The sequence below is a fragment of the Zeus faber genome (assembly GCF_960531495.2).
Source record: "Zeus faber genome assembly, chromosome: 8".
NCBI lineage: Eukaryota > Metazoa > Chordata > Actinopteri > Zeiformes > Zeidae > Zeus > Zeus faber.
In genome coordinates this window covers 26,588,621-26,598,620 of record NC_137195.1, presented here as the reverse complement: position 1 = coordinate 26,598,620, position 10,000 = coordinate 26,588,621, and positions in this window count along the sequence as shown.

Here is a 10,000-nt window from a genome sequence, read left to right as displayed (position 1 = left end):
AGGCGGCATTGTCTGACTCTGTGGGGAAAAATTTAGATTCAAGATTCAAGACTCAAGATGTTTATTAACCACATATTTAAACAGTACATACGAGCATCGCACCTGGAGATTATGCACAATAAGTACTAACTGACACAATAGCCAACTCATTAACTTAAACATACTAAACATACTGAACTGATTCCTAAAAGGTGAGCTTATGGTCACCGAAGTGATGCCAAGCAGCTTAAATAAGCCTTTGACCATGTATGAAAGGTACCCGGTGAGCTTCAGTAAATTGATAGTCAATTAACTTTGAAAATTGGAAATCCTTTCCCTTCTTCGGTCTGATCAATTTAAGTCGTAGCGGGTAACGGAGCAAATGACACATCTGAAGAGATGCTTCCCATATCGTTTTGTCGTTTGCCCATCTTGATCGCGTGGTCAAACTACTAAATTGGTACGGACGTTCCCTGAAGGGAAATGCAATATATATTTTTAAAGAAGCTCAAACTAACTGGCGTGATTGTATTTACACTCAAATGAGGCTCTGAGAAGGTTGCAATCACTTTCCCCCAAACCAAATATTCATTAAATATCAAATATCTGGGCTAACGCATGCCACCCTTGCAGCTTTTGATCAACTCATGACTCAAACTGCAAAAGCAACAGAAACATGAGATTACATTAACTTGCAAGAGTGGATATACGATGTTGGAGGCGTTGTTCTGCGCAGCGGCGTACTTAGCTTTTAACGCCGCCATTAAGCTTCTTGCTGGAACAAAAGGCCTGATCCCTCTTAGATCAGAGTAAACAAATATAGGTCTTTTAAGTCACACATTCACAAACCACCCCCCTACCCACCACAAGGACTTAGTCACTCTTATCCATCAAGGCCTTAATGCCATGTAAATAAAACACACACACACACACACACACACACACACACACACACACACACACACGCACGCACGCACGCACACACTCACACACACACACGCACGCGGGTGTCCGTACATACATACACCCATGGCGCATTCCCATGTTATTTACCAGAGCCCGCCTCCTTCCAAAGCGCCCCCTGTAATCCTCTGCCATTCTTTTAATCATCTGACACCCGGAGAGGCCAATATCTATTTTCATCTGTCCCTGATAGGATCTCCTCTGGATTTAAAAGAGGGCGCGGGTAGCAGGCGCGGCCCCGGTGCTCAGCTGTGATCTGGGGCTTCGGGGACTTCTCATTAAGAGTGTGAGCGGGGGGCCCCGGATCGAAGGAGGAGAAACCCACTTCTGGCTAGTGGATTTTTAATCCTCCTGCGGCCTGTGTTGGGAGATGGAGTTATTTAGAGGCCTTTGATTAGCCCCCGCCGCCGCCACACTTTGATTAAGAGGAGAACTGGTGAAGATCGAGCGGTCCGGGGGGCGGCAAACGTGCACATTTTAACGTGTGCACTGTAAAAAATAATAATACATTGCCTTTTGAGTTGTATAAATTTGTGAATGGGACTTAATTTAACAAAAAACAAAAAAAAACAAACAAAAAAAATAAGTTTTTATTTAGTTTTACATGAACAACTCCACTCTTTCAGTTGTTTAAGCACTTATTTGAGACAAAATAAACAGAGGACCACCTCATGTATGTCCCAAAAAGTAATTTCATATTATTTGACACTTACAATACTTCTCGCACTACTAGGCATGGAAAAAGATTCCAGGGAAATTTGTGAGAAATATTTGTATTGTACCATTTCAAAATACAGAATACAGAAACAATGTATTCAAATAAATAAAATAAATAAATAAATTCACAAGTAACATTGTAGGGATACAAAACATCAAACACAAATCAAAATAATTGTACTATATAGACAGGCACATGCTTGTTTGTCTAAAATGAGATAATTATATATGTATATAAATGCATAAAAACTAAGATTCATAAAAATGTTGAGATGTACCCCTTCAAAAACTTTTCACGGAACCCACTTTGATTTGAACAGTGCACTGCACTATAGGATTTGAGCTTTACCAACTGGATATTTTACTTCAGTTCTGCAACGCCCTGTGCCCTTATTAGTAAAAATAAGACTTAGAAAAGTTATAAAGTAGTTTCATATTTAGACCACCATATTCAGACCTCCTTATTAACCCTTATACAAGAACCTGCAGTAATTCTCAATTAAAATGATAAAACGAATACTAAAATAAAACAATGTCAAAATCTGGAAGTGAGCACCACCTCAAATGTGTTTTCAAGGCAGAAAGGTGACTTCTAGCCAGAATGTCTCACGTTTCTTACATTATGTGTGTCTTTTTGTTCACGTGCCCTCGATGTGAATTTCAAACTCGCTTGTATTTTTTTTATATACGTACGCACATCTCTTTGTTTTGAATACATCTCTGTGTCTTGTGTAAGTAATGTTTGCCCAGGTGGATTTCTGGGATTTTTTGGGGGGATTCATAGCTTGGCCTTCAGGTACTGTAGCCTGACAGCAGAATAGAGCATAGAGCAGGGGCCCGGCTCAGCCTGTAGTGACCTTCAACAAGCTGAAAGTCATGAGACGAGAGAGAACCAGATGAGAGAGAGAGAAACGATGGGACAGAGGTGAAGTATTGACAAGGGCCCCAAAACTTTTTGATGCCGGCAGCAAATTGATTTTCTCCGCCGGCCCCTGTGTTGTGCACAGGTTCAAAACGGCAAGGTAATGGTGGCGGGCCACTCGCTTAGCGCTGGGTTAAGAGCGGTGCCATTCAGGGCCAAGGCCGTCCTTTCAGATGTGAAGGAGGGGATTGGGGGGCCCGGCGCTTTGTACTCGCATGGTTCTCCGGGGCCTTTTGAAGTGACTGCGCCGAGATCAATGGCAAAAATGGAAAGCTGGATGAAGGAGAAGCCATGTTTGATATCCTGACACGCCTTTGTCTGCAACCCCGCGGACCCCCATCACCAACCGGCAGCTCCACCGCCGCCCGCCCTACCCGCCCTACCCCTGTATGCTCTCACGCATGCACTCACAAATGCACTCATGGGCTCACGTGTACACACACACACACACACACACACACACACACACACACACACACACACACACACACACACACACACACACACACACACACACACACACACACACACACACACAAACCAATACATCGCAGACAGAATGGTCCAGCATTTGCATCACAATGCCGGTCATGCTAATGCACGTACTGCTATATAATTTATTAGCCTCAAGTTGCTTTGTGCGCCAGCTTCCTACAAAAAGGTCCCCAAAAAAAGGACCAAGTGTAAGCAAAACTGCGTGTCAATCAAATCCGTAAAATAATTGACAGCGTTTATTATTAGGTGATGTGGCCTAACGCCGTGTATCTAAGTGTCCACGCGACTCTGCGGGAGAAGCAGCGAGATGTCCCCGCCGTCAAACTGGAGAGAGAGAGTCTCTGTTCTGCTCTGTCGCTTTGCGGCCACGAGAGAAATATTCAGTGGGTGGAGGGTGACTCTTTGCCCCTCCACCCCCCTCCTCCCCTCCCCTCTCCCCTCGTCTCCCCTGGGACGACACAGCCATGGAGGCGAGCGGGACCACTGGGACCAGCGGTGGCTTGGAGTGTCTGTGTTTGGTTACGCTGGAGCGAGGGGCTTTAAGCTGCCGGGGATATTAGCATTGAGAGAGCGAGAGATGGAGAGAGAGAGAGAGAGAGAGAGAGAGAGCGGGAATGTCATGAAAACCTTATGAAGCCTAATGACTCATAATGAAGGCTCTGGAGGGTTTCCACGAGAACTCTTTGCCAACCTAAACATGGCCGAGGCAGAAGAGAAGAGAACATGGAAGAGAAAGCTTCCCTCCCTCTGGCCTGGAAGGCCCTCGGAGGCGTCTCATTCACTTCATTCGGGAAAAAAACACCAAAACTGTTCAATTCAGGACGGTTCAGCGAGGCGTGTGAAGCGCAAGTCAGGCGCCGACATCGAAGCCCTTGTTCCACGGGGCGCTCGGAGCGATTCTCCGGATTTTTTTTCCGAAAGCCGTACAACCCCTACCTCGCGCTCCCGTTCTGTACGTTGTTCCAGGGAATACTCCCCATTTCCTCAAGCCTCAGTTTGTTGTGGGTTTTTTTTTTCTAAACATCACAAAATTCAACCGGGCCTGTCCGATGTTTCGATGGTGAGACATCAAGACACCCCTCACGCCCCATGACACTTGGCCACCCGAGGTTGCTCAGTTCAAGAGACAAAAGAGATGATTGTGGTCAAATCGGATCTTGCGGTGGATTTTTCTGGGAGACGGAGACAAGATGTGTGATGCTGTATCAGAGAACCATTCGGACACACCTTTTGATACAGCGCTACAAATATAAACACATCACCTCTGTGGTTTTGACACTTTTAAGGGGATCTTGGTAAAATTAAGGGACATTTGGTCAAACTTTTGTCGAGACACACACAAGCGCATATAGTACATAGGCAGCATATTAGAAACTACTGTATCTACATACACACGATATTCATAATACACAATGTAAGTGTTTTTTGTAGATTTTAGTTCTGACGGACGACTCTTAGATGTCATTTAAAGTGATCTTCAGCAGCAGGCAAAGCAGGCAGGAAAGCAGGAGGGGCAAGAGGGATTGTCTGCTTAAGTAGGCCAGCCCATATAAGGCCCAGGAAGCGTGTGGCGCTGTCAAGCTGTCTGACAGAACTAGCTTTGCAAGCTACGCCTCATTTGCTTTGTATAGTAATTGTATATATATATATATATATATATATATATATATATATATATATATATATATATATATATATTTATATATATCATTTTTATTCTTAATCTTTACTTTTTTACTTGTCTATTTCCTACCAAGTCAAATTCTGATTCTGAAAAATGTACTACTCCAAATTAATTGTGAATCAGAGAAACTCTGACTGGGAAAGGATATACTGTATATACAGTATATATAGTATATACAGTATATACAGTATGTGTGTATGTATATATATATATATATATATATATATATATATATATATATATATATATATATATATACGCAAAAGTTTTCTTTGTCTTTTCCCTTTTCGCATAAGCTCACCCGCCCACCCTCTGCCTGAGCTAAACGTAAACGGATCATGGGAGAATTTGTGTCGCGGCACACAATCCCTTTTGTCATTGTTTAGCATCTCTAAGTGAATTTTAAAAACACAAGCGTTTTGTTTTTTTTAAGATGTCATTATATATTTCCCTCTCCCACCATCTGAGCGAGCTAACTATGCATAATTAAAGCGCTAATTATGCAGAGTATCCGTGTTTCTTTCAAGGCCGCTGGAAGTATGAAACATCCTGTTTTTCGTGTCACTGGATGCCAGCCGTGACAGAAGCCGAAGAGAAGAACAAGGTCACGCAGCCAGCACACACACACACACACACACGCACACGCACACACATACGCACACGCACACACACACACACGCACGCACAACTAAAACACAGAGACAAGTTTGTGTTCTTTCTTTCTTTCTGCTCTTTTCTTTCTCTTTCTTCCATTACTTCCTTCCTTTATTTATTTCTTCCTTCCTTCGTTTCTACTGTTCTCTTTCTTCTTGCCTTCTTTTCTTTCTAGTGTTTTCTTTCTTCCTTCACTGCTTTCTGCCGCTGTCTTTCTTCATTTCTTATCTTCTCATTCCTCCCCTCCTTTTACGGTTCTCCTTCTTCCTTTCTTAATTTCTGCCGTTCTCTTTTTCCTTCTTTCCCCTTCTGCTATTTTCTTACTGTCTCTCTTCATTCTTTGATGGCTTGCTCTTTCTTTATGTCTTATATTATTTATTCCTTTCCTATTCCTTTCTTCCTTCCTTCCTCCTGTCTTGCCTCTGTCTTTTCTCCCACCGTTTCCCCACACCTCTTTTGTCTTCCAACAACTTTCCTTCCTTCCTTTCTTTCATCAGCATCTTTGATGCCCTCCCCGTTCCCCCTCCCCCCCAGTGTGTTGAAGCGTGGAGATCCAGTGGAGTCGTCACCTGGGGGAGATACGGGGCTGGGTGTGGAGGGGCGGGCCCTGCCACCTGAGCTTTGATTCCCCTCCTAAGTCTGTTCAGATATCTGAGGGTGGTGACACTTCACCTTCTGAGCCCCGTTTTCTGCTCCACCCGGGATCAGCGACACTCACCGATAGCAGATTATCTCACTGGCGTTTTGCGGCCCGGTTGGCACCCTCATTTGTTATCCGCTCACAGATACACCCAGGCACGGCCGTGGAGTGGAGAGGAATGTCAGAATGAAAAAAAAAATTATCGACATATTTATAACGCCCCTTGTGGTATTGGATGTCTGGAGCAATGGAGTCAAACAAAGCCACCGCCTCCAGGGGTGGGCAGATCGATACCAAAAGTATCGATACTACCGATACTACTGTTTTTAAGGTAGATCTTGCGTCAATAGGATCGATACCAAAAAAAAGGATCGGTTTCTCGTTCCAAAATAAGTAAAATTGTATTTTTTTTATTCTACGTATATATTTTGTCACTTTCGGCGGCTTGGTGCCCGTCACTGTTCACATGGTGAACATGACGCCCACCTGGAGTGCAGCGTAGTGATGTGTTGGTTCTTTGAGCCGGCTTCTGTGAACGATGGAATCTCCCGTCGGAGAGCCCCTTTCTTATTTTTTTGTAAATGAATGCAAGACACAATAACAGGATGATCCTGGAACGTATTTTGTTAAATAGGGCCCAGAAACGTCTCACTTTGGTGATAACATTAAAAGCCAAGCATGGTGACACTTGGTATGTTGCGCCTGTCGCCCGCCCTAGAGAGCACAAATTTTAATGTCAGAAAAATAAATGCATGACAAATAACAAATAACATTTTTGAACGGAGCAGAAATATTTGTTATTTCATATTATATCATACAAATTAAATTGAAATATATGTGTCTGTATAGAGTTTGTATTTATTTATTAACTGTTAACTACTATTTCATTAGTGGTGTGTTATATTTGTTGTACAACTAGGATAGTTATTCTTTAAGCCTCAATATGATGATAAATGTTATCAAAATGTTGTTTTACATTAAATATGATATTCTGGAAATTATAATGTTCAGCATAATTACGTTGAATAATTTAAATGATATATGTGCACACATACTAATCAAAGGTCAAAACATTGCTAAATTTGGCTGAAGTATAAAAGCCAGAAATGGTATTGAATGAAGAGCCGTTTGGAGCCAAAAGAGCTGGTTCTTATTGCTGGGCTGAGCCAAATTATCTGATTCACTAGTGCCGTGTCACACATGGCAACTTAAACCTCCCCGGTATCGGTATCGGTATCGGTGATTCTGCCGTGATATTACTAGTTATTGGATCGAATCCAAATTATGCGGTATCGCTCACCCCTAATCACTGTGATCTTCATTCAGGTCGGGTTTTACGCCGCTGTGCTAGGCATATGAGTTATTAAAATAGGCATGATAGTTATAAAGCTAGGCATAATAGTTCTAAAACTACGCATACAAGTTATAAAAATAGGCATCATAGTTATAAAACTAGGAATACTATTTATAAAAATAGGCATAGTAGTTATAAAAGTAGGCACACTATTCAATAAAACTATGCATACATAGGCATAATAGTTATAAACTGCACACGCTAGATATAAAACAAGGCAAAATAGTTATAAAACCAGGATTACTAGTCATTCAACTAGGCATACTAGTTATAAAACTAGGCATAATAGTTATAAACTGCACATACTAGATATAAAACAAGGCAAAATAGTTATAAAACCAGGATTATTAGGTTATGAATCCATGCATACTAGTTACAGTATAAAACCAGGCATACTAGTCATAAACCTAGGCATACTAGTTAGACATAATAATTATAAAACTATGCATACTTGTGAAAAAAATAGGCATGCCCGTTATAAAAAAAGGCATACTTGTTATAAAACCATGGACACTAGGTATAAAACTAAGCATAATAGTTATGAAACCATGCCTACTAGTTACAGTACAAAACCAGGGATACTAGTCATAAACCTAGGCACACTAGTTTTAAATTGAGGCAAACTAGTTTTAAATTGAGGCAAACTAGTTATAAAGTCGTGCACACTGGTTATACAACGAGGCATAAAAGTTATAAGAAACATGCATACTAGTTAAAGTATAAAACTAGGCATAACAGTTATTAAACTAGGCATACTAGTTATAGCAAAGATATCTACAAAAAGGGTTAGTCAGCATAAACCAAGCTGTGGCACCATGGTTTAAACCTCACCGCCCTCAGACCTGCGGTGCGCCTAATGTTCTCAAATGATCTCCTGGGGCCTAATATGTGCTGTTTTAAAAATGTTGATGAACTACAACGGAAAGTGCAGATACAAGAACTATTTGTGTTTCTGCTCATAAAAGCAGAAGATAAACAATATATCCGTAGTTGGCTGTGGCCATAAGCACTGTATCTATAGCCCGCTTCCCACTTGCGCTGAATGCCTACTGCCGGTGTTCCGTATTGGTGTCATGTGGGAGAGGGAGCTGGTCTCCATGTTCTGTAAAAGTCGTTCCGTAAATCTCCCCACTCTCAAAGTAGTGTCGTTTCCGGGAAAATGCCGGAACGGCTGTAAATGGAAGCGAGCATCACGTACTGTCATACGCGCGAGCATTACGTGCTGTATCCATGACAGTCATCTATGTGGGATCAGATTCCATACGGTCCTTCTCCGTAAAGCAGGCCAATGTGTGAATGACTACCTGCTGCTCGACACTCGTCTTCTCTCATTTATGACATTGTCACTTCTTAAATATACCTGTACTGAAGGGAATAAACGCCCTTCATCCTGCCGTACCCCCAAAAAAGCCTCCAACCGCTTCACTTTGTCTGAACATTTTGTAACCTTTGATTCAGCCACTCTCTGGAGTTTGTCAACCTTACATACAGTATATATATCTCCTCTCCTCAGTGAAGCCCGGACGGCATGTTTGAACACTGGTAAAGTTAGTTGGAGACGAGGAGCGTGTGTCGGGCCCAATTAAAAAAAAGGGAACATGGATGTCGCCTGACGCGAAGTGGCAGCGTTCAGATCCGGGTAAACAAAAACAAGCCGTACCCAAACATCCAAAGTAGTTCACCCCTAAATGTATTTGCCTCCATCTTCTACATCTCGACTCCCACTCTGAGGCTGCGTGCGTCCTCTCGGACCCCGTGTGCGTCGCTTTGATATATGTGGCCGACTCTCTGGAGCCCCCCTCCCCCCGACGGAGCCTTTGATAGCGGGAAGGCCACAAAATAATATCCCCCCCTTTGAAAAATAATTTTGGCGAGGAAGGGATGAGTAAAAATAGGCCTTAATGGGCGTGATGGGGAACTTGTGATAGTTTTTTTTTTTTTTTTTTTTTTTTAGGAATTTTAATTTTTTATTTTCCAAAAACGCCAATGCAAAATTGATGAGCAGCGGAGGCGTCGGGGGATGTCGCCGCAGCCGGAGACGTGACTGCGCGGGGATGTCAAGGCCTGACACACTTGCGGCCCGCGCACGTGGACGGCTTTTTGCATATGTGCGCGCACAGACGCACACACACACACAAACACACACACACACACACACACACACCTTCCAAGATCTTCACTTGGCTCTCTAGTCAGCGGCTGAAGGCTTAATCGAGATAGAGAGCGAGGGACAGATCGAAAAGAAGGAAGCGATGACGGTCCTTCTGACCGGTCCCCTTTCTCCCTCTCTCCGCTTCCTTCATTCCTCCACCCCCCCCCTCCCCGAACAAGCAGACTGTTATCCGTGCTATCTGTTATCTCCACATGGCTTCAGACTGCCACCCCTCCTCCACCTCTCCAAACCCTCTTCCAATCTTGATGGGTATTGGGTGGGGGGTGGGGGGGGTGGGGTTCTGGGGTGGAGAGGGGTGTAAGAGAAGAGTTCCCCCAGATAAAGCTGTCTAATGAACATACAGGAACTTTGGTAAGTTAAGCATCAAAACATCGAAGGCTGTTTGAACTTTGACTCCCCCTGCATTAGCGCCGGACTCC